The sequence below is a fragment of the Lygodium microphyllum genome, chromosome 1 (genome assembly GCF_053477565.2).
Source record: "Lygodium microphyllum isolate KBCC chromosome 1, Lygodium_microphyllum_v1.1.10, whole genome shotgun sequence".
In the NCBI taxonomy this organism is placed as follows: domain Eukaryota; kingdom Viridiplantae; phylum Streptophyta; class Polypodiopsida; order Schizaeales; family Lygodiaceae; genus Lygodium; species Lygodium microphyllum.
The window spans coordinates 124665677-124691583 of NC_141135.1; the positions used below are offsets into that span (position 1 = coordinate 124665677).

Here is a 25907-nt window from a genome sequence, read left to right on the forward strand (position 1 = left end):
ATAGGCAGAGAATTGAAATGATGAACATCCTGGAGCAGATTTATAATCCATCACCTCTATATATAGAGCGAAGATGGACTGGGTCTTCAGGAATCTATTACATAGCTGCCCACCGGTTCGCTTATTTACAGACCAACCTGAAGATGATCAAGTGGTTGGAAGATTTGAAAGTCGTGAAGCTGTTCATTTTTGTGGAAGCTCACGTAAATTCGACTTTGCATATTCGAGGTCGGAAAGTTGAATTGAACTCATATGTATATGAGGAAGTAACCCCTGTAATTCCAGCTGATAGGATTAAGGTATTGGGCCGCCATGGAAAGTATGGATTCCAGCGGAAAGGATACCCTGAACTTCCGATGAATTATCGATTCCTAAAGATTCATGACCCAAAACCCTACTATTACACAGTTCCTGTAGACAAATCCAATACAATGTTGTTCTCCCCAAACTAAATGTAATGATTGGATTATCATCACACGAGATGTTGTATAAGGCTACACCATATAAATATAAATAAGGACTTCTTTTTATCACTATCCGATTGTGCATCAAGGTTGTTGCAAAAAGTTAAGTAGCTTCATGATTTACGGGATAGCTGAACTAAAGATAAGCTAAATGTCAATTATCATACAATAATGTTAAGAAAACTTTTACTCAGGCACAACCCCAGGTACAGGTTCCAAATTCGCCCCCTACATCAAGTACTACTGTGATCCAGGAGAAGAAGTTCATCCTCAAACAGATAAAGCCACCCGAGTTTGACGGGAGAGGCAGATTCGTCCAGTCGGATGCTGAGATTTGGATTGAATCTATGGAGGACTACTTCGAAGCAGCTGGCACTGCACCTACCAATCAAGCCATGCTCACCAAATTAAAACTCACCGGTGAAGCCAGACTATGGTGGAAACAATGGTGCAGGGATCAAGGGATTTCAGAGGGGTCCGTTACCTGGGAGAAGTTAAAGCAAGCCGTGCAAGGGAGATATTTGCCGCCTGCATATCGTACACAGAAAATGAATGAGTTCTATGAGCTAAAACAGTTAGGACTCACCCTTGACGCATACTACTCTAAGTTTGTCTCACTGTTAAAGTATGCGCCACAAATGGACACGACACAGCAGGTGTCCAAATTTTGCGCAGGCTTAAATCCACCTGTAAATACCCGTCTCGAATCTATGCGTCCATCAGATCTTCAGGATGCACTCATTCGAGCGGCACCTATAATTCAAGAAGTGCAAGCTAAACCAAGGGGTATTAAGAATTGGTCTTATAGCGACCCGAACAGAGGAGCATTCAGACCCCAGGTTAAGATAGTTCAAGGCCACAATCAGGGACAAAGGAAGAAAGCAAGGACAAATAACGTCAAAAACTTTGTTCCTACTCACGGTAATGGCCGAAACATCCGATGTTTCCACTGCAATGAACTCGGTCACTTCAAAAGGCAATGTCCCAAGCTTAGCGAAGGACTCCGTCAAGGTGCAGGGCGCGGTCAAGGAGCCGCCACCCGTGGTAGAGGAAGAGCTGCCTGCATTATCAATAGGCAAAAATGTGAAGCAGAGGAAGAGGAAGATCCGACTATGGAAGTGGATTTCGAAAGAGCGACGGTCCATGCCGCTCTACATAAGAAGGGCCCGAGTCGCCAATTCTCGGTGATTCAGACACCGTCGGACTATCAAGGTAAAGGTTTCAAAACCTTGATTGATTGTGGCAGTACACATTCCTTTATCTCACCAGCGTGTGCTAAGAGATTAGGAATAGCCACAGTAGAAGCACCTACCCTACTTGTGGAATTGGCAAACGGTCGTGAGGTAACTTGTACCAGGCAAACTGCTAAGGAGGAGTTCTATCTGGGAGGAAAGAAAACCTCAGTCAAATTCAGAGTCATGAATTTAGGTATCCATGAGTGCCTACTCGGGATGGATTGGCTTAAGCCTAATGACGCTCACATCCACTGTGGAAAGGCTCAAGTTTCTTTCCGAAACTCTGAAAGAGAGTTTGTTACGACTCAAGGTGAAGTGGGAGTGCCAAGGATCCAGTTAGCCAAAGTATCGCGGATCATAAAAGGGGTTAGGAAAGGATTACCTGTTTACTTGATCAAACTCAACAAGTTAGATCAAAAGCAAGAGTCTCATGAGGGACCCTCTTGGCTAAAAGAATACGCTGACATATTCCCTGAGGAATTAACTGAACTTCCACCTCCAAGAGAAGTTGATCATGAAATAAGGCTAATACCTGGAGCTGCGCCAATTGCAAAGAGACCTTATAGAATGTCTATTCCGGAAGCTATTGAGTTGAAGGAACAACTCAAGCAACTGTTAGATTAGGGTTACATCCGGCCTAGCAACTCACCATGGGGAGCTCCAGTTCTATTCCAGAAAAAGAAAGATGGGACACTTCGACTATGTATTGATTACCGTGGGTTGAATCAATCAACAGTCAAGAACAAGTATCCTATTCCTAGAATAGATGAGCTTCTTGATCGCCTTCAAGGTGCAAAGATCTTCTCCAAAATTGATCTCAGGTCAGGTTACTATCAAATCAGGATCAAGGATGAGGATATTCCAAAAACGGCCTTCAATACAAGATATGGGCACTTTGAATTCTTGGTTATGTCATTCGGGCTTACAAATGCACCTGCCACCTTCAATAGATTAATGCAGGATATTTTTAGACCATATCTTGATGATTTTGTGCTTGTCTTCTTCGATGACATTTTAGTCTATTCTAAACAGGAAGAAGATCATGAACCTCAACTACGGATTGTTTTGGAGACAATGAGGTCTCATAAGCTGTATGCAAAAATGAAGAAGTGTGCATTCTTCAAACGTCAGATTGAATATCTAGGATTCATAGTATCATCAGAAGGAATATCAGTAGACCCAGCCAAAGTCAGAGATGTGCTTGAATGGCCACTACCCGTATCCGTCAAAGAAATACGCAGTTTTCTTGGCTTGACAAGATGGTATAGGGTCTTTATCAAAAACTATGCTTTGATTGCAGCACCTCTTACCGACTTACTAAAGAAGCAGACTTCCATTACATGGTCAACTCTCGAGCAAAATAGCTTCGACCAATTGAAGCAATGTTTGGTATCGGCACCTATTCTGAAACTTCCCGACCTCAATAAGGAGTTCGAGGTAGTAACTGATGCTAGCATTCTTGCCTTGGGGTGTGTTCTTATGCAGGAAGGTCATCCAGTAGCATACTCTTCAAGGAAATTGAAGAGTCATGAAAAGAATTATGCCACGCATGATCTGGAGTTATTAGCTGTCATCCATGCTCTAAAGCTTTGGAGACACTACCTGTTGGGTAACAAGTTTACTCTAGTAACAGATCATAAGAGTCTCAAATGGATTTTTACCCAGAACGAGCTCAACATGAGGCAACGTCGATGGATCGAAGTATTGGAAGAGTATGATTTTGAAATCAAGTATCAACCGGGGAAAGAGAATGTAGTTGCCGATGCACTGAGTCGCAAGGCATTCCTAAATTCCCTAATCTTGCAGAATCCATCAACGGCCAGATCTCTGGCTACAAAGGTATCTATGCCAAGCAACCCTATACTCGAACTAGCTAGAGAGGAGGCATGCCATGATTTGGCCTACCAAACCATGATAAAAGAAATAGCTACCAAAGAGCAGAATCTGAAGTCACAAGCTAAGTATCGGGAATTTTCCACTGATAATGGACTTGTTTATTACAGAACAAGGTTATGTATACCAACAAGCCAGTCACTTAAGCAAAAGATATTATGGGAAGCTCATGATTCCCCTTTCGCAGGACATCTTGGCTATGCAAAAACTCTTAATGCAGTTAGGAAGAGCTATCATTGGGAGAGGATCAAGGGTGACGTTCTCAAATATGTCACTGAATGTTTGTCTTGCCAACGTATCAAGGCTGAACATGTCTTGATGCCAGGAAAATTGCAACCACTTGACATTCCCCAAATGAAATGGGAATTCATCAGTATGGATTTTGTGGTGGGCTTACCCCAAGTCCAAGGAGGATACAACTCCATTATGGTTGTAGTTGACATGCTTACTAAGGTTGCACACCTGATTCCAGTAAAGACAAACTATAAAGCCTCCGACATTGCAAGGGTGTTTATCAAAGAGATATTCAAGCTACATGGGCTACCTAGAAGGATCGTTAGCGATCGAGACTCTCTCTTCACTTCACACTTCTGGAGAGCTATCTTTGAAGCTATTGGAACTCAGCTCTGTTTTAGCACTGCCTACCATCCCCAAACGGATGGACAAACAGAACGAGTAAATCAAATCATTGAGGATATGCTTAGGGCTTACTGCTGTCGAGAGCCGAAGAGGTGGATTCAATACTTGCCGTTAGTAGAATTTGCTTATAATGCTTCTTACCAGCAGAGCATTCAAATGACGCCTTTTCAGGCATTGTATGGTCATGATTGTCGAAGTCCCCTAAACTTTTCTGATCCTACCCTAAGGGTGGAAGCTTCAAGACAAATGTTGGAGGACATGGATGACCAAATAAGGTCAATAAGACAAGATATACAAGCAGCCAAAGATAGACAAAAGGCATATGTGGATTTGAAACGCCAAGAGAGGGTCTTCGGAGAAGGAGACATGGTCTTCATTCGTGTACGGCCGAAAAAGAGTTCTTTATCTCTAGGTGAATGCAAGAAGCTAAGTCCAAGGTATTGTGGACCGTATAAAATCCTCAAATGCCTGGGACCCAATGCTTATAAATTGCAACTTCCTGATAACCTAAAGGTTCACAATGTGTTCCATATTAGTCTCTTAAAAAAATATGTACCCAACCCAAATCATGTACTTGATGACCAACAAGTTGTAATGCCTAGTCAAGGAGTCCTTGAACTAAGACCGGAAAAGATTTTAGATGTCAGAGAGAGACAGTTAAGATCTAGAATCTTGAAAGAATGCCTCGTCCAGTGGAAAGATTATCCTGAAGAGGATGCTACCTGGATGGATGAAAGCTCTCTCAATCTTCAATATCCCCAGTTTATCTCGAGATGAGGACATCTCGATTCTTCCAAGGGGGAGAGAATGTAATATTTCCGCACACTGCATATCGTAAATATTGACTTCCCGCACGTCGTGTAAATCCTGTGCAAGGTTATCCCCTACATCGTATTATTGGTAGCTTAATCCATACCATGCACGCTCAAATAAATGAGGCCTCTGCATTGTAAATAAGAGGCTGAGGTTGAAGACCGTAAAAGCCGCGAGGGAACACCCTTTTTGAAGGGGCAATTTGGAGATTTTTAGGCAAATTTTTTTAATTATTATCCCTTCCCCCCAGCCGATGCATGGCTGGAGGAGAGGGAGTGTGGGGAGGAATGGCCAAGGAGGAGTGAGTCGGATTGCATGAGGAGGAGTCCTCCACGTGTGTGGAGGCCCTCTTTCCCCCCCCCAAGGCCTATAAACCCCCCCCCCCCCTGGGAGTCAGGAGGGAGGGAAAGCGAGAGAGGGAGGGCCGTGCAGAGAGAGGGATTCGGATTGGAGGTGGAGGTCGCCGTGCTGGACGTGCTAGAGGAAGCCGCTGCGCTGCAGTCGCCAGTCCGCCAGTCCGCCATAGCCGCCGCCACGGCCGCCTTGCTGACACGGTCCGCCGCCGCCTGGATCACGACCCCTTTTCCCCCCCCTCGACGTTGCTGCAGAAGCTTGGAAGCTTCTTAGAAGCTTCTTAGGAAGCTTCTAAGGGGGCTTTCATAAGCCCCCTTCCCACTAGGTCCCATAAGCCCCGTTCCCACGAGCTTTCCGGGATCTTAAAATCCATACCCTATAAAGGGGTATTCCTACATAAGGGAGAAGTAAACATATTTTGAGACTACTTGTCAAAACTCGGAGGAAATTTAGAGAGCCATAAAGGGTAAGGATAAACCCCGAAGCCCAAATCCTCTACATCTACGATGGCTCCAAAGCCAAAGTCACAAGGCGCACATGTGGAGGTCTCTTCCCCGAGCATAAAAGTGGATATCTCCCCGAGCCCACAAGTCCAGGTTTTTTTTTCAAGTTTATTCTCGCATAAAGAAATATTTAGGCATGCTTAAATCCATAAGGAAGAACGCATTTTACGCATTGTGGCAGCGTTAATAATACATTTGATAAATTATCTCTTTAGACATTAGATAAGGTTGATGCATGTCATGGAATTGAAACGGTTGCATTTCTAGAGTTGTCCGCCTTAAAAGACTAGCTGCATGTTGCTATTTTGGAACATTATCAAAGCAATGAGTCTAAACATATAGGGCAAAGAAATGAAATTGATAAGTGCATTTGGTTACTAGGCATGGTAGGAATAAGCGTGTGCCGCATTTTGGGTAACATCTTTCTTGTAATGATTTGTGGGGAAAAGTTAACACCGATAAGATATTATCCGGAAAGAAATAGAAGAGTATGAAAATGATCTTATGAACTTGCAAGTAGCATGTAACATGGAATAAGTTAACACTAGTTTTAGTTGGTATGAACTTCATTAACTACATTGTAGCTAGGGGAAAGTTGCGTGTTGCATAGTCATCATGCAAAAATTCCACTCATTAGGAGCCGTATCTAGAAAAGGTCGCATGGGTTATCAAAGCATGAGATTCTAAAGTGTAGACAACAAGGTTGTAAGCATGATTATTTGATGTAAGTCCTAGTATGTCCTAGGAAGGTTAGTATCCAGATTATCATGCATTTTTACTATACCAAGGAAAGATAGAGTTATTGTGAACCATGTGATGCGTGGGATCAATGAAGCACATGTTTACATGTAATATGTTAGTTGCAACTATTTTTCCTCTTTTAGATCTAGTTTATTGTCTCTAGAAAGGATTCATCCTTGTCGCGAGACAAGCATAATGAATTATCCAAATCACCTAGCCACAAAGGAATCATATGGTACGATAGACACCCCGAACACTAACTAGGCTAAGGATTCGGCCAAGTTTTCCCATTGTCGCTAAGTCAGAACCTTCAAACCCAATAGTCTTGACCATATTCCCAAAAATGTTGGGCTAATTGGATGCTCATGTAAACAATAATCTAGGATTCCTACCTTAAGGACCAAGCGTTCAAGATGATGAAACTCGATTTGAGTTGGACTAAACGCTGTCGATTTAGTGAAATTAAGGATGGGTGGGTAAAAGACACCCTAAACCCTCCTTCTCGTCTGAAGTTAATTCCGTGACCTGAATACGCCACTCATTAGGTGAAATGATCTCTTGGAATGGAGGCGACACTTGTGCAATAAATTGCAACGTCACTTAGCTTTGCGGTTTGATCGTAAGAAGTTTTGCCATTCCGTGGATTAAGGTTGGCAGGTTCTTGCGCCAGTTTAAACTCGCAAGGGAAAAAGGGTAATCGTCTTTTTACTCTATCCTAATTAGGGAAACTTTGTCAAGTTAAGGGAAGCTAGGCATTTGCTTGGACGAAAATGATTAATCAATAAACTAAAGCGACATGGTCGCCGGAATTTACCATAAACCAAACCTAAAGTATTGACAGGGTATGACCCTAGCCCAAGGACGATAGGAATCTTGCCAAGTTGCAATTGATTCCGGATCGAATGCGGGTTGCATTCGGAGAAAAGGAGTCACTCCTTAACAGTTTGCCAGCTAAAACGACCACTGGAATTGATTGTGCTTGTAACAGTTTAGAAAGCACTGTTTGCATTGTTTGCTCAATGAACTAAAGGATGAAATGATATCTAAATACTTCAGGTTGAAGGCCTGAAGGGAGAGGCAGCTTCAGTTACCCCCGACTGCCTGCCTGACCCTAACCAAGGGGGTTGTTAACCGCGCCGGGGACGTGGACCGAACCCGCCGTAAGAGGTCTCTCCGTTGAGTTCTACTTGGAGCAGGAGGACGCTTGGGTGCCAGAGGGGGCTCTGGCTGTAAATCCCTCGCCTTCCGGGCCCTGCACAAGAGGCTAACGTGACTCGGGATTGGATCTCGAGGCCCGCATACTAGTCTACAGGCAGAAGCTTGGATTAGTGATCCCTGGTGGATTACTGGATAGCCTTCGGGCGGATTATGAACAAGCCTACGGGCGGAACTCCTTGTATTTCAAAGATAAAATGATAAAATGATAATAAAGAAGTTGTTTGACATTGTTTTCTTTATGTCCTGTGATAAGATTACGTGAAGGAACCAGTGCTTAACAGGGTTAATCAAAGAAGCTGTTTGCTATATGTCAAATTAATGTGGTAGGTAATTACATAACTAAAACAAACCGAGGAAAGTGCGGAGGATGGACCATGGGTCCATCCTATGGATGGAGCAGAATGTGAAGCTGAGCGCAGATGCAGGTGAGCTTCTGGAAGACCCTACTATGTACAGACGCATAGTAGGAAGCTTGATTTATATGACTATTACCATGCCAGATTTAAGCTATGCTGTTGGATTGGTAAGTAAGTTTATGCAGGCTCCAAGGAAACTGCATTTGGATGCGGCTAGACGCATACTCAGGTATGTGAAGTACACATTGCAGTATGGACTATTTTATGAGACTGGGGTTCAGATACAGTTGCATGGATACACTAATGCTGATTAGACTGGTAGCATTTCTGATAGACGATCTACCAGTGGATATGTGTTCTCTTTTGGGAGTGCTGCAGTTACTTGGAGCAGCAAGAAACAACCTACACTTGCCTTGTCCAGCACAGAGGCTAAGTACAGGGGTGCAGCAATGGCTGCATGTGAGGTAGCTTGGTTGCATAAGCTACTTTATGATATGCATCAGCCTACAGATGGGCCAGTTGTCATTTATGACAACATGAGTAAAATACACTTGGCAAATAACCCAGTCTATCATGCTAGAACAAAGCACATTGAGGTGCATTATCACTATGTGCGGGAGAGGGTTTTACTAGGTCTTATTGATCTAGTTTATGTCAGCACAGAGGATCAGGTAGCTGACATATTCACAAAGGCATTGGGCGTAGAGAAGCTGCGCAAGTTCAGAGACCTGCTTGGTGTGCAGGAATTGGGATTGAGCTTGAGGGGGAGTATTGAGATATCGAGCTCCACTCGTGATACGCCAGGGTGACCGTTGTGTATTTATGTCACCGATTTGTCAGTTGTTGCAGATGCGGTTGGTACACCATCCATGAATAATAGCTACATGACATCTATCCTTATCTACTCTAGTTCATGGCTTAGTTAGTATGCCACCTTAGTTAGTTGAGTTTGGTTTGAGACCCATATATAGGGTTCTTCTATTTCTTTGTATGAGAGCTTTTTTGGCTTACACAACTAAGAAGAGGAAAACTGTTTTCAGCCTCCATCTCTGTGTGTATTCCCCCATTGTGCAAGCAAGAAAGCTTCAAGTGAGACTCCTTCCTTCTCTCCCACAATCTTGACAGATTAAGACACCGGAGTTTGACAGGAGAGGCAGGTCTGTCCAAGCGGACGTTGAAATTTGGATTGAATCCATGGAGGATTACTTCGAAGTAGCTGATATTGCACCCACCAATCAGGCTACGCTCGCCAAGTTAAAGCTCATTAGTGAAGCCAGGCTTTAGTGGAAGCAATGGTGCAGGGATCAAGGGATCGCAAAGGGATCTGTTACCTAGGAGAAGCTAAAGAAAGCTGTGCAAGGAAGATATTTACCACCTTCATATCGCACACAAAAAATGAATAAGTTCTACGAGCTAAAACAGTTGGGGCTCATGCTTGATGCATACTATTCTAAATTTTTCTCACTTCTTAAGTATACACTGCAGATGGACATGACACAGCAGGTGTTCATATTTTGTGCGGGTTTAAATCCACCAGTAAATACCTATCTCGAATCTATGCATCCATCAGATCTTCAGGATGCACTCATTCAAGCTACACCTATAATTTAGGAAGTGTAGTCTAGACCAAGGGGTAACAAAACTTGGTCTTATAATGACCCGAACAGAGGAGAATGCAGACCTCAGATAAAGAGAGTTCAAGGTCATAATCAGGGACAAAGAAAGATATCAAGGACTAACAATGTCAACAACTTTGTTTCTACTTAAAGCAATGGATGAAACCTCTGTTGTTTCCATTGTAACGAACTCTGTCACTTCAAGAGGTAATGTCCCAAACTTGGTGGAGGACATCGCCAAGCACCTTTCCAAGGAACGGGCCGTGGTCAAGGAGCCACTACACGAGGAAGAGGAAGAACCGTCTGCATTGCCAATAGGAAAATGTGCGAAGAAGAAGAAGAAGAAGATCCGACCATGGAAGTAGAGTTTGAAAGGGAAATAGTCCATGCCGCTCTACACAAGAAACGACCAAATCGCCAGTTCTCGGTGATTTAGATATCATCGGACTATCAAGGTAAAATTTTCAAGACCTTGATTGATTATGGTAGTACACATTCATTTATCTCACCAGCTTGTGCAAAAATATTAGAAATAGCTACAATAGAAGCACCTACCTTGCTTCTGGAATTGGCAAATGGTCGTGAGGTTACTTGTACCAGGAAAACTGCTAAGGTGTAATTATTTTTGGGAGGAAAGAAGACTTCGGTCAAATTTAGAGTCATGAATTTAGGTATCCATGAGTGTCTACTTGGAATGGATTGGCTTAAGCCTAACGACACCCACATTCATTGTGGAAAGGGTCAAGTTTCCTTTCGAAACTCTCAAAGGGAATTAGTCACAACTCAAGGTGAGGTTGGAGTGCTAAGAATCCAATTGGCCGAAGTATATCGGATCATAAAAGAAGTTAGAAAAGAATTACGTGTCTACTTGATCAAACTCAAAAAGTTAGATCAGAAACAAGAGTCTAATGAAGGACCTTCTTAGCTAAAGGAATACGTGGACGTATTACCTGAGGAGTTGACTGAACTCCTGCCCCAAAGAGAAGTGGATCATGAGATTAAGTTAGTACCAGGAGTTGCACCAATTGCAAAGAGACCTTATAGAATGTCCATACCAGAAGCAATTGAACTGAAGGAACAACTCAAGCAACTGCTAGATCAGGACTACATCCATCCTAGCAGTTTACCATGGGTAGCTCCAGTACTATTTCAAAAAAAGAAAGATGGGACACTTCGTCTATGTATTGATTATTGAGGATTGAATCAATCAGTACCCTATTCCTAGAATAGATGAGCTTCTTGATTGTCTTCAGGGTGCTAAGATCTTCTTCAAGTTTGATCTCACATCAGGTTATTATCAGATAAGGATCAAGGAAGAAGATATTCCCAAGACGGCCTTCAATACAAGATATGGGCACTTTGAGTTCCTAGTTATGTCATTCGGACTTACGAATGCACCTGCCACCTTCAACAGGTTAATGTAGGATATCTTTAGACCATATCTTGATGATTTCGTGCTTGACTTCTTCAACGACACTTTAGTCTATTCTAAACATGAAGGAGATCATGAACCCCAACTTCGGATTGTCCTTGAGACAATGAAGTCACATAAGCTATATGCTAAGATGAACAAGTGTGCATTCTTCAAGCGTTAGATTGAATACTTGGGATTCATAGTATTAGCGGAAGGAATCTCAGTGGACCCAGCTAAGGTCAGAGATGTGCTTCAGTGGCCAATACCAACATCTATCAAAGAGATACACAGCTTTCTTGGATTGACAAGATGGTATAGGGTCTTCATAAAAAACTATGCTTTGATTGCAGCACCCCTGAGAGACTTACTGAAGAAGCAAACTTCCATTGCATGGTCAACTCTTAAACAAAATAGCTTCGACAGATTGAAGCAAAGTTTGGTATCAGCACCTATTCTAAAATTTCCAGACCTCAATAAGGAGTTCGAGGTAGTAACTGATGCTAGCATTCTTGCCTTGGGGTGTGTACTCATGCAGGAAGGTCATCCTGTAGCATACTCTTCAAGGAAATTGAAGAGTCATGAAAAGAATTATGCTACCCATGATCTGGAATTGCTAGTTGTCATCCACACTCTAAAGCTTTGGAGACACTACCTGTTGGGTAACAACCTTACTCTAGTAACTAACCATAAGAGTCTCAAATGGATCTTTACCCAGAATGAGCTCAACATGAGGCAACGTCGATGGATTGAAGTGTTGGAGGAATATGACTTTGAAATCAAGTACCGACTAGGAAAAGAGAATGTAGTTGCCGATGCACTTAGTCTCAAGGCATTCCTTAATTTCCTAATCTTGCAAAATCTTTCAATAGCCAGATCTCTAGCTACAAAAGTATCTATGCCAAACAACCCTATACTTGAGCTAGCTAGAGAGGAAGCATGCCATGATCCGGCCTACCAAACAATGCTAAGGGAAATCTCTATCAAGGATAAGAATCAAAAGCTGCATGCTAAGTATCATGAATTTTCTATCAATAATAGACTTGTTTACTATAGAACAAGGCTGTGTATACCAGTAAGCCAGTCACTTAAGCAGAAGATATTGTGGGAAGCTCAAGATTCCCCTTTCGAAGGACATCTTTCCTATGCCAAGACTCTCAATGCAGTTAGGAAGAGCTACCATTGGGAGAGGCTTAAAGGTGACGTTCTCAAATATGTCACCGAGTGTTTGTCTTGTCAATGTATAAAAGCCAAACATGTCAAGATACCAAGGAAACTACAACCGCTCGACATTCCCCAAATGAAATGGGAATTCATCAGTATGGATTTTGTTGTAGGCCTACCCCAAGTCCAGGGAGGATACAACTCCATCATGGTTGTGGTTGACATGCTTACTAAGGTTGCAAACCTTATTCTAGTAAAGACAAACTATAAGGCCTCACACATTGCAAGATTGTTTATCAAGGAGATATTCAAGCTACATGGTTTACCCAGAAGAATCATTAGTGATCGTGATTCTCTCTTGACGTCACACTTTTGGAGAGCTATCTTTGAAGCTATTGGGACTCAAATTTGCTTTAGCACCACTTACCATCCCCAAACGGATGGCCAAATAGAGCGAGTAAATCAATTCATGGAGGATATGCTAAGGGCATACTGCTGTCGTGAGCTGAAGAGGTGGATTCAATATTTGCCTTTGGTTGAATTTTCCTACAATGCTTCTTACCAGCAAAGCATTCAGATGACCCCTTTCCAAGCATTGTATGGTCATGGCTGTCAAAGTCCCCTAAACTTTTCAGATCCAACCTTAAGGGTTGAAGCTTCAAGGCACATGTTGGAAGAGATGGATGACCAAATAAAGTCAATAAGACAGGACATCGAAGCAGCTAAGGATAAATAGAAGGAATACAGAGATTTGAAGCATCAAGATAGAGTCTTCGAAGAAGGAGACATGGTCATCATTCGCGTACGCCCTAAAAAGAGTTTCCTATCCCTAGGAGATTGCAAGAAGCTAAGTCCAAGATATTGTGGACCGTACAAGATCCTCAAGTTCCTAGGACCTAATGCTTATAAACTGCAACTCCCGGAAAACCTAAAGGTTCACAATGTATTCCATATCAGCTTATTGAAAAAGTATGTACCTAACCATAACCATGTACTTGACGATCAACAAGTTGTAATGCCTAGTCAAGGAGTCCTTGAACTAAGGCCTGATAGGATCTTACACATTAGGGAGAGACAATTAAGATCCAGAACCTTGAGAGAATGCCTCATCCAGTGGAAATATTATCCCGAAGAGGATGCCACTTGGATAGATGAAGGTACTCTCAACCATCAATATCCCTAGTTTATCACAAGATGAGGACATCTTGATTCCTCTAAGGGGGAGAGAATGTAACAACTCCAAAATGATAAATAAAACCATTTTAGAAGGAATAAAGGGAAATTTTTTTATTCCCTCGTCCCCCAGCCACCGTTGCAGTGGAGGGGAAGGAAGAAGGCCATGGAATGCAGCACGCTGGCGCCCATATGGGTGTTGAGGCCATGTGTGCTGCCACGTAAGAGAGGGAGGATCCCCCCTCCCCTCCTATTTAAAACAAGATGTGAGGAAGATGAAGGGTGTGAGTGAGGGCCGCCATTCTGAAACACTGAGGGAGAGAGAAAGCTTGATGGAGGGTTAAGCCAACACCGTTGCCGCCTCTGCACAAATGAGGGTTACTGAACGCCACTGCCACTTCTGCCAGTCGAGGGATGCCAAACCCCACCGATGCCACCATCATCCGCAGTCGACGGACGGCCTTATTACCCCCCCCCCCACGTGGAAGACTTCTGGAAGCTTAGAAGCTTCTAAGGGGGGGCCTTCTTAAGCCCCCTTTTTCCTTGACTTTGGAGTCACACACCCCTCCTTGTGTTTAAACCAATTAGCCCCCTTTTTAAGGGATTTTAAGATTACCCCCTTCGAGTTGTCTTTAGAGGCCCTTAGGCTTTTTCCCGCATTCCAAAAAGTATAGCCTTTAAAGGCTACTTTTTCCCCTTGGAAGTTCCTCCCTTACGATTCTATAAGGCCATTTTTCCCAAGAAACATTGTCCTTAGCCTTTTCTTCCTCGTATGCAAAATACCCTTGGGACTTTGTTTTTTCCCCACTTGAAAAAGAGAAGAAGAGTGTTGAAGGTTTTTTTTTTAAAACACCTCCCTTTCCCACTCAAAAACCCTCGTAAGGGATTCCACACCTCATTATTCCCCATTCGTGGCAGTCCTTACAAAGGCCATTAAGCCTTCCCCATGGCTTAATAGGTCTTAGTTGTAAAAGATTCTGAAACACTCCTTTCCAATTCCCGACTTCAAGAAGGATGCCTTCTAAAAATTACTTCCACGGACGGTGCAAGGAGCGACGGTGGAATTCCAAACAGGAGTTGTAAAGCTGCTTCCATGTCCGAAAGACTACAACTACGATGCCTCCTAAGAAAGTCCAAGGCGTAGCTGTGGGAGGGTCATCTCCGGGCATCCATATGGATATCTCACCCCAAACCTAGGTTTTCCTTCCTAATTTTTATTTGATATTGTTGTAATTCAATCATGCAAGGTTAATTGTTAGAAATAGGATATATTTTCGTCATAAGTGTTCACGAAGAAGGAACTTAGTCATCAATACTTTCAAATGAAACATGCAAATTAAGAAAGCATAAACACATTTCTAGCAAGTAGCTTATGCATTGAAATGAATTATAGGATTGGATTATTATCCATTAAAATAGTATGCTTCGGTGAAGCTTAAAAGTATAAACTGCATCTCATACTATTAACCCATATCACAATGAATCATCATGGAAAGTGCAAAGCATGAAATGATTCTTACGATGCATAAACTCTATGAGATTATCATTGTCAACTGCATAAATTAGCAAGAAAAAGGTTGCTTGTTAGCATGAATTTTATTCGCATGATTATAGGAAGGTTAGTTGGAATTAACCTAACCTATGCATGACCTCAAACCGATAAGTTAAGGTTGAAAAATCAATTTACGCATAGACAACGAATCATGTGGAAGTAATCTCGAAATTATCTTCTAGAGTTAACCAAATTGGCATAAACTTAAAGCACCTAAGCCACGGAGTACTCATTCGGAATAAGTTAAATTCCAAGAAATGCCTATACCTTAAATTCTTGCCCACCTTCACTGAATGTAGGGATAGTGAAATGTAATCATAAAGTGAGCTAGGGCTTGTCCCTAAGAATCTTAGAAGATGAAACTTGGAAACCCTAGGCCTAACAGCGTTAGCCTAGTAACCTAAAAGAGATTGTTTCATGACTCCATAGTCTCATAGTTCGAAGCGACACTTGCGCAACAAGTGCGGAGTCATATGATCTTGTGATTGGATCACAAGAGAATGGCCAAATTCTCGCAATAAATTTGGCATGTCCTTATGCAATTTATATTACAAGAGGATGAATAATCATCCTAATTTAGTGGTCTTTCTTGAGTAAAGAGGATTGATTGGAAACTAAAGACTAGCTGATAAACTGAAGTAACCAATAAACTTAAGGTTTGTCCAAGTCATGATAATAGGATACGCCCTAACCCAGGATATAGGGAATCTTACCAAGTTGCAAGTCATCCTGGATCAAGTGCTGGATGCATTCGAAAGGAAGGATTCATTCCTTAGTAGTTTGCCAACAACAAAAACGATCAATGGAAATGTTTGTGCTTGCTACAGATTTTAGAGCATTGTTTAGCTTTGTTTGATCAATGAATTAAAAGATAAATGAATATCTATACTTCAGGTTGAAGGCCGGAAGAGATAGGCAGCTTCAGTTACCCCCGACTGCCTGTCTGACCTCAACCAAGATGGTTGTTATCCACGCCGGGCAAGTGGACCGAACCTACCATGAGAGGTCTCTCCATTCAGCGCTACTTGGAGTAGGAGGATGCTTGGGTGCTAGGGGGGCTCTAGCCGTAAATCCCTCGCCTTTCGGGTCGTGTACAAGAGGCTAACCTGACTCAAGATTAGATCTTGAGGCCCGTATACTAGTGTACGGGCGAAAACTTGGATTAGTGATCCCTGTGGATTGCTGGATAGCCTTCGGGCGAATTGTGGATAAGCCTACGGGCTCGACTCTTTGTATTTCAAAGATAAATATGATAACCTGTTATTAAGAAACTTGTCTCATATTGTTTTTCTACGTCAAGTGATAAGATTATGTGAAAGAACCAGTGCCTAACAGGTTAATTAAAGAAGTTGATTGCTACATGTTCAACTAATGTGTTAGGTAATTAAATAACTAAAACAACCCGAGGAAAGTGCGGAGGATGGGCCATAGGTCCGTCCTACGGAAGGGTGGTCCCGGTTGGCCAGGAAATTTTCTCAAATTCACGTTGGATAGCAGGAAGATCGTCAAGGAACACGAACAACAAAAGTGTTGACCTAGAGTTATGATTGAACCCGATTTATGCTGTTTTAGGGAAACAGAATGGGACTATGCGTTATGGTAGAGAGGTTGAGCTTTGCATCCCTCTCGTTTTCCATTCTCCTTGAACCAAGTGCAGCGTGAATCCACTTCGGACCTGCGTTTCTGTGTAAAGTAGTTTGCTTGGGTCCGACGCTAGTTGCGGTTAGGAAATGACCAATAAGGAAAAACCCTAATTCTGGTGATCCTAAGTTGGAACGGCCGGAATACTTCCGCTATGTGGCAGATGCAAAAAGCCCTAGATTGCAAACCTCGTAACATTCCATGGGAGTGCCGAGCGGAGCTTTCCAGATATCCTTTCCGATGGACTACTAAGACGTATCCTAAAGATACAAGTGGACACATTCCAAGTGGACTATAGTCCTAAACTACTCAAATATGGCATCTTCATCACCTAGAGAATGATTGATTGTGAATCTAATGGTTGGAAACTCAATTTCTAAGGGCAAGACACACTCCTCCCCGTAAACTAATTTAAATGGGGTGTGGCCAGTGGCTCGTTTAAACGTTGTATTATACACCCAAACTGCCACATATAATTTTGTATCCCAGTCTCGCTTCTTTTGGGAGACTATCTTCGATAGGATATCCACAAGCTACTTATTGGTTTTTTTGACTTGTCCATTTTCTTGCGGATTATAGGGGGTCGTCTTGTTATGCGTAATTTTCAATGCTTCAGTGAGACGTTTAATCACTTTATTTAAAAAGTGAGTTCCATGGTCCGATACTATTTCTTTTGGCGGACCAAATCGGCAGATGTTTTGCTCAAGTAGGAAACTGACAGTCTCTTTTGCATTGTCATGCCTCGTCACCCATGCTTCTGACCACTTTGTAAAGTAATTAGTTTCTACTATAATGTACCTCTTTTGAGTAGTAGACGACAGGGTGATAGGACCCATGAAGTCAATGCTCCACTTCTCAAATGGAAGGATAGCCATGATAGGCATAAATAGTCACTTCTTGTTCTCTTGACTATCATGTCTTTTACATGTATCACATCTCTTAATATACTCAAAGGAATCTTGGAAGATGGACGGCCACCAATATCGAGCTCTGAAAGCTTTCTGTGCCGTTAATTGCCCAGCAAAGTGCCCTTCACAAGCGGAGTCATGGCACTCTTCCAAAATAAAGGGAACCTTGTCATGCATCACACATCAGCGATAAATATCATTAACACCCTGCCAATATAATGTTCTTGCGATCAAGGAAAATTTTAATTCCTCTTGTTTAATCTTCCTCTTCTTCGATTTTGATAAAGCAGCTCCACTCTCTCCCATAGAAAGATATTGCATTATAGCATCATACTAGGACGGTGTCGTGCTGCTGCGCATCCGAGTCGTATACACCTCCATTTCTTTTGTTGTGCATTTGTGTTATTTTCTGCGTGTGATTCATCATGTGTGTGATGCATTACGATAATCTGCATCCAATGTATATATTCCCTTAGTGCATGTGTATGATTTTGTTTGGATGCATGATGTGTGTGTATTAGAAAAACATGAAAAACTGATGCCAAAGGACATTATCCAGCTGATAATTTTAATGATGAACTCGAAGAAAAGTGCAGGATACCGTGGAATCAAAGGAAGCTTTATAGAAGCTGACATTTAAGCTATGAAGACAAAGGAGTAAATTCAGGAATATCAAGTGTAATGGGAAAAGTTCAAGGAGTGCTGAACGGGTTCCCTTGCCGAGATGTAAACTCTTGGAATGCACTTATTGCTGGGTATGTACAACACTTGGGACTGCTGTGGTGGATATGTATGCCAAGTGTGGTGCATTTGGCAAAGCACAGGGAGTGTTGGATGAGCTTCTTGTCCGGAATGCAATAAGTTGGAATGCCTTTATCACAGGTTATGCTTTACATGGGCAGAATTGGAGATTAGCGTTAAAGCTAAAGGTGTAAAGGGTTATTCAAGGAGGAAGAAGGAAAACCTATATTTGGGTTTAAACTTCTTTTGGAGGGAGAAAAAGCAGGCTGTTTTGGGAATGGTCAGAATTAACGGGTTAAGGGGGACTACAGGGTTCACTGTCTTGACTTTGGCGCAGAAACGCTAGCCCTGCTTGTAGCCGTCAGTCAATCAGAGACAGGCAGCAGCAGCAGCAGCAGCAGCGACGGACAGGCTTATTACTCTAGTTGTTTCTGTCCTTTATTGCTTGCGTCTCCCAAACCTTCTCGGTCATACAAAATATCGCAAGCGTCGAAAGCAACCTTCAATCCTACATTGTTTTACAATTCTATCTTGTTCTTCCTATAGGAGCCTGTTTGCCTTTCCGCACTGTCCCTGCAAGAAACTATTCTTGCACATATCCAGGTTTTAGGTTCTTCTTATGGGAGTTTTTCATTCTTCTTCTTCAAGAAAACTCCGAATTTACCTCGTAAGGATGAAAAACCATTGTGGAATCTTTGGATTTGGAGCCAGGCCGTGAATTCTCAACCGTCAATGAGCCATGGAAGGCTCGATGGACAACCAGAGGAAGCTTCTGAAAGGGGAAAGAGTAGAGGTCCGGCAGAAAGAGTTGGACCTCCGTGGCTCTTGGCACTCTGGAGTGGTAGTACAGGTCAAGAGTCAGCGCAGAGTTGTGGAATATGATGAATTATTCACAGTTGATCAGTGCAAGAAACTAATAGAGACAACCTCGCTCCCTAAAGTTCTGCAGGTTGAACCATGATCAAGGGAAAGGCCACACGTATTCTAACAAGCACAAGCAGCATCTTGCTCCTCTTCTAGCCAAAGCGCAGCAGAGAGTCAAGGACGTAAGTTTTTTTTTGAAGCATTCTACGTGCTTGCGACATGAAGATAGGCAGCGCAATAAGTACTGGTGCGTCTTCTGCTGCGAGGACATATTCGAATTGGACAGTGTGTACGCATGCTCAAATGCAATCAGGCACCTTGCAAGTGCAACACATCTAGACAAAATCAAGAAATTTTGGTTTGAAAACAGAACAGATGTTGACAAAATGCACTTGAATGTCTTTCGTGCTTGCCTTTGACTACTCAATGCTTTGATAATCTTCGAAACCTCCCTTCTCAGGCAGTATACATTAGCAGTGATACATCGATGGCTTCACAAGAAACGAGAATGCTGTTTATACTATGAGGCATTCATTAGTGCAGCCAAGGAGGATTTAAAGACAGAGTTTGTTCAGGTATCCTTACAGAAATCATAAAGGTACTAACAGGAAGAGTGCTGAAAATGGGTGTGAAACAAATGTGCCTTATGATAGACAATTAGACACACATAGCATTTTCTGGTTTGTTGAAATGTTCAAAGTTCAAAACTGGCCATACTACTAACACAGTGAACAGGAATACCCAACAGATTTTAACAAGTCTATGTGCCAAAGGCAAAACTGATCTCAAACACCTAGATGTAAAGCTGGATAAGAGATACTTCAGATTTTTCTGAACATGAACCTCATGTAACTCTCTTGACAAGGAATTTAGTGAACTTTGGCATCAAAAATTCGATTTCTTCTTGTTAGGCTCTTCACTTGTTGCAACTTGAACTCCGTGTTCTGCAGCCCTTACACGAAATCTACGACAACGGAATAGATGCCGTATCAATCTTGAACAAAGTTTTGGTGTCACTTCCTTCAGCCACGACTTTCTTTGGCTCTTTGAAATCCACAAGTCACTCTACAATGCCATGAAGCTTCCACGGCTTGCTCTTTATCTCATAATCAAATTCCTACAAAGTGATTAACCAATTTGCTAAATGGTTAGGCAACTGTAACTTATTCAACAACAATTGAAGCCATTGTCTTCGTATAAAAAAACCACCCTCTCATAGAGAATGTAGTACCTGAACTTTTTGGTCGTAAATACCATCGCAAGGTACAACTTCTCCATATAGGTGTGTTAATTTCCAATACGCCTAACTTTCGACTAGCAAAAGCTACCACATGGTGCCACTTTTCCTCTCAATTTTGGGCCAAACAACAGCTGATACTATACACGGTTGTTGCTAAAAATATATAGAACATTTCGCCCCTTTTTGGTGCTTTTAAAATAGGTGCTTTGGCAAACTCCTACTTCACATTGTCAAAAGATACTTTGCAAGCATCACTCGATGAAAAGTGACAATTAAAGGACAATAGGTTGGTCAACGATAATGTTTTTTTTGCCAAGGCATTGACACCTCCGATAATACCCTACTGATGACAGAAAGCTATGCACTTCCTTTAAGTACGTGGCAGACTCATGGCGACTATGACCTTGATCTTTTTAGGATCAGTTGCAATTTCTACGAAACTAACCACATGGCCTAACAAGATCCCATAAGGGACTCCGAAGACGCTCTTCCATGGGTTAAGAGCTATGCAAAATTGTCTGCAACGCTCAAAACACTTGCGCAAAATGATCAACTGTCTATCCCTTATGGTGGCTACCCCTAGATCATCAATGAATACTTTCAGCTCCTTTGGAGAGATGCCACGAAAGGTCTTGTTGGTTGTTCTTTTCCAGAACCCAGGTGCATTACACAACCCAAATGCCATCACATGGTATGCAAAGGTACTGAAGATTGTAATAAACATTGTTTTTAGCTTGTCTTGCTCAGCAATCACCATTTGATTATACCCTACAAAGTAATCAATGAATGAAGATATTTCCCAACCCACTAGTTGATCCAAAAGTTGGTCAATAAATGGCAATAGGTAGTAATCTTTAATAGTCTGCTTATTTAGCTCTCTAAAGTCTACACAAAGACGTATTTGATTATTATTATTCTTCTTGATCACTACTAGTGAACACCATTTTGTATGTTGAACACGTAAGATCAAACGTGCTTTACGCAACTTCTGTAGTTCCTCATACAACCCGTCCTTTAATTCAAAAGGCATACACCTTACTTTTTGACGTACAGGGCAGGTACCTTCTTTTACAAGAAAAGTATGCACAACTAGACTGGGAGGAATACCCCAAAGTTTGTCATAGCTCCAAGCAAAGATATCATGGAACTCTTGAATTAAGGACACATAATCCTCTCTTTCTTTCAAATTGAGCATGGATCCTAATTTAATTGCCCGCAAATCATTTAGCGTACCAAGATCCAACTCAATAATGTTTGCATCTCTTATTCGATCATGAGGCTCTATAGGCTCATTCAAGGTTATTTGGTAAGTATCCTCTGTATAGTGGACCCTTCCTTAGATCCATCGCTTGATGACATCTCACTACCAGATGGATCATCTACTGTTTCTAGTTCAGTGGAGGATAGTGGAGCTCTCTCACTCTAAGGGGACTTAGGGTAAGCATCCACTATTACACGATGGGCACCTCGACCTATAATCACTCGACCAGTAGGTATATAGACTTGATAGTCTGTCGTAGAATCCATGACCTACCTAGCAAAAACCGATAGCTAGGACGTCTTGCAAACCTTATCACCCTAAAGTCCAGATAGCATTCCATGCTCGCAATTGTAATGTGGACCTTAGTAATGCAACCTTTTGGTTGTCTTAGACTATCATCAGCCATCCTAAGAAGTGTGGAGCTGTCTTTTTGGATCTCTAGACCTAACCTCTCCATCAAAGCTGAACTTATGATATGACGGAGGATCCAGTGTCCAAGATAGCATGCTCCACTAATACTCCATCCACATATGCTGGAACCCTAGGACAATGCTTTTTAGCATGATCGAACCAATCTTCCCTCACTCTAGCTATGCCCAAAGGTTCTACTATATACCCTATATGCAGGAATTTCTTGAATTCCTTGCATAATCCTAGAGAAAGTTTAATCAATTGTGGGAGATTCACGTTTGGTTTCACTTCGCAAAGGGAACTTGCTAGATCAAAGTCATAGTAATTAGCCAAAGTTCTCTTCTTGTGCCAAACCATTCTCTCCTTTGGTCTTTCAATTGGCTTTGGTGCCTCTTTTTTAGCCTTTACCTTCTTACTTGGCAATCTTTTATCCTCCTCGGGATCGACTTAACTACCATCAGGTCTTAATGGTCCACCTTCCTTATCAGGATTCAAGACTTGCTTTTCCCTAGCATCTTGCTTAGGGCTTCCCTCGACAGGTTTTACATTATCTTTTTCACCCTCTTTAGCCTTTTGGCCTCTTGTTACGGCTCATGAATTAAAATTCTCAGTATCATTGACACGTACAGCCTCAATAAGGCTGACTCCACTACCGCATAATTCCTAGGCAAATGTTGGCCCCCACACCACTTATAGCTAAATCTTGAGGGGCCACCCTCTTCAGGGCATCGGCTCCCTATCAAATTCTGTTGCTTCTTAAGAAAATTGGCATCCACAGCTATTTGTCGATATTGTTCAGAGATCATATCAGTGTAGTGCTTCATCATATCATTAACTTCACCAAGGACATTAGAAGCACTTGACTCATAGCCACAATCGTCAGTCTTTCACCCCATGGGCCTAACCACTTGATTAGGAATTAGTCTTGGGACAACATTAGGATTCATTGTTTGGTTTCCACCACTATTTAGTGAGGCCGCCTGACTAGCCATAGGCATGGTCATGCTAGGAGGAGCTGGTAACATAGGCAAATTTGACATAATAGTCTCTCTACCACTCGTACTTAACATGGGGTCCCCTTGACTCCCATTTGTCAAAGCCAAATTATTACCATTCCAATTGATCCTTGCTGCATAAGCCGCTTGCAAGCGCGATTCTACTCCTTCTTCTTGGGTAATGGCAATGTCAATATCGGCCAAAGCAACACTACTTAGCTGCACCTGGATATTAAAATTCAATCCATCTAGGAAATATTGCAACTGTGCAACCGCTCGAATGGGAATATAAGCGTTAAGTTTGTGAAGAACTTTCTTTAGTTTCTTGGCATATGCTTGGACATTCTCATTTGGCTCTTGTCGTGTTACATTTAGAACATGCAACCAATATTACCCATCCTTCTCAAGGGCAAACTCCTTATGGAAAGCTGTAAAGAATTGGGCACTGCTAGTTATCACTACAACAAAAAGGCCTCTTAGACGCGATTTTTGAATTGAGAGAAAATCTTACGAGCGCGTCTATAAGCCCGTCTAAATGTGTGTGTACCATTTCGTGTCTATAGTCGCGTGTATAAGGAAATACACACGCACCAATAGACGCACATATACATGCATAAATAAACATGTAGAAGAAAACCAAATTTATTATTTATTTAATTTCTTTTGTGTGTCTACATGGAAGATTAGACGGGCACATAAACATGTGCATAGACGCGCTTTCACATGCACCAGTAGACGCGACTGCAAAATAAAAAATCTCTCTTTTTTTAAAAGATATTTAATTTCTTTTTAGTAATTTGAATTATATAGCGCATCGATGGATGCATGTACTCTACATTCTAGATGCGAGTATAGACACGCATTTTCTGCAATTTAGACGCAAAGCACAGAATTGGAAAAAAAAACATCAAATTCTAGTTTTTTACATGGGGAGTTTAAGTGCTCCTCTACGAATTTGAAGAAGAAACATCTTCCTAGCACTACCATTGCTACTAGCGTCGCTATCCCCCTCCTCGCTATGCTCCACATCGAGGTTCGCCTACACACACAAAATATCAATGTTGCTTATGTACAATTGCAAAGAAAAAGTTATAATTAGCCATACTTTTGATAGGAAAGTAAGAAAAACATACCTCCTCTGGTTGTCAAATCCTCATAGCCCTGTTGTATTGCTCCTCAATGATGAGACCCACCTCATGGAAGTGAAGCTATGTGGTTGCGCGATTATGACCTCGATGGTAACCTACCTCTCTAGGAGTAGGCATTCTACCAATGATAGTAGTCTGCAAAACAATTATGATATACAAACAATTATGAGACACATTGTATTAGAACAAATTATATAAAGAATTGAAAAAAATATAAATTTTAAAAAACTAAAAATCAAAATATACTTACAAACTCTTCCTCCCATGACTCTCTGCCACCCGATCTGTAATGCGATGATTCCATAGTTTCCATTTGGATGCGTCACGCCTCTGCGTGCTAGCGACTCTTCACTTGCTCTGCTGCTTTCTTCTTGGCTCTCTTCCACTCTATGAGGTGGCACATAGGTGGTTGGCTATAGGCTCTACGCCCCTCCTCTTGTCTCCACACTGACTCCCTGGCATATGTCATGACCTGGGATCTTTTGTTGTGAAGCAAATCCCTCACTTTTTTGCATCCCCAATTATCCAAGATCGCTGACCCTCAGGATTTGGGTACCTTCTATGGACTGCCCTCAGCACCTCCTGCAACAAGCCGCTTTTCTAATTCTTGAAGTAAATGAAACAATCTTTATATGTCGCATGCACAATGCTCCTCATGTACGCCATTACATCCCTTCCTTCATCATCATGGAAGATGCTGTAATATTCCGCATGGAGAAAATAAATCGGACTAATAGAATTGTTTTAATCCCCCCCCTTATCCCTCCAGCCGATTGACGAGCTGGAGGGGGAGGGGAATAGAAGGAGCTACTAAGCTCCTTGGTGGAGCCTTGGAGGGAGGGGGGGACATGCGTATCGACACACAAGAAGTGAAGATCCCCCTCCCTCCACTATTTAAACGAGGGGAGGGGGCTGCTGTACAGGGAGAGGCTGGGCCGTGCCACCATAACTCCGAGCCGAGGAGGAAGATGAGTCACCAACATCTGCCTCCACCACATCGCCATTCTTCAACCGCCAGTTCGTATTGAGGAGCCGTGGGCTGCTGCGGCAGTCAGCAGTTGCCTCCCAGCACGCCGCTTGCATGGGCCGTCCCTGCCACCTGGCCATCACGCCATCAGAAGCCTTCCCCCCCCCCCCCCCACGTGGCCTTCCAGAAAGCCCCTTGGAAGGTTCCAAGGTGGGCTTCCTAAGCCCTTGTTTCCCCCCCCCCTCCCGGGATTTTAAATCCCCCTTAAAGCCTTGTTCCCTCCCCTCCCGGGTTTTTTTTAAACCCCCGTAAGGCCTTGTTCCCCCCCCTGGGTTTTTTTCTAAACCCCCGTAAGGCCTTGTTTCCCCCCCACTCTCGGGATTTTAAATCCCCCTTAAAGCCTTGTTCCCTCCCCTCCCGGGTTTTTTTAAACCCCCGTAAGGCCTTGTTTCCCCCCCCTCCCCCCAAGCCTTGTATTTTTTCCCCTCCGGATTTGAATCCCCCAAAAGTCCTTATTACCCCCGAGTTTAAAATTTCCCCCCCCTAAGCCCCCTTGTTTCCCCTTCCGGTTTTAATTTTCCCCCCTAAGCCCTTGCCCT

At 42.5% G+C, this 25907-nt stretch overlaps 1 pseudogene; it reads left to right on the top strand.

The window, feature by feature from the left end:
• The window catches only part of LOC148041646 (uncharacterized), a 40121-nt pseudogene extending 21274 nt beyond the window's left edge, over positions 1 to 18847 (top strand).
• Positions 18848 to 25907: the final 7060 nt, after the last annotated feature.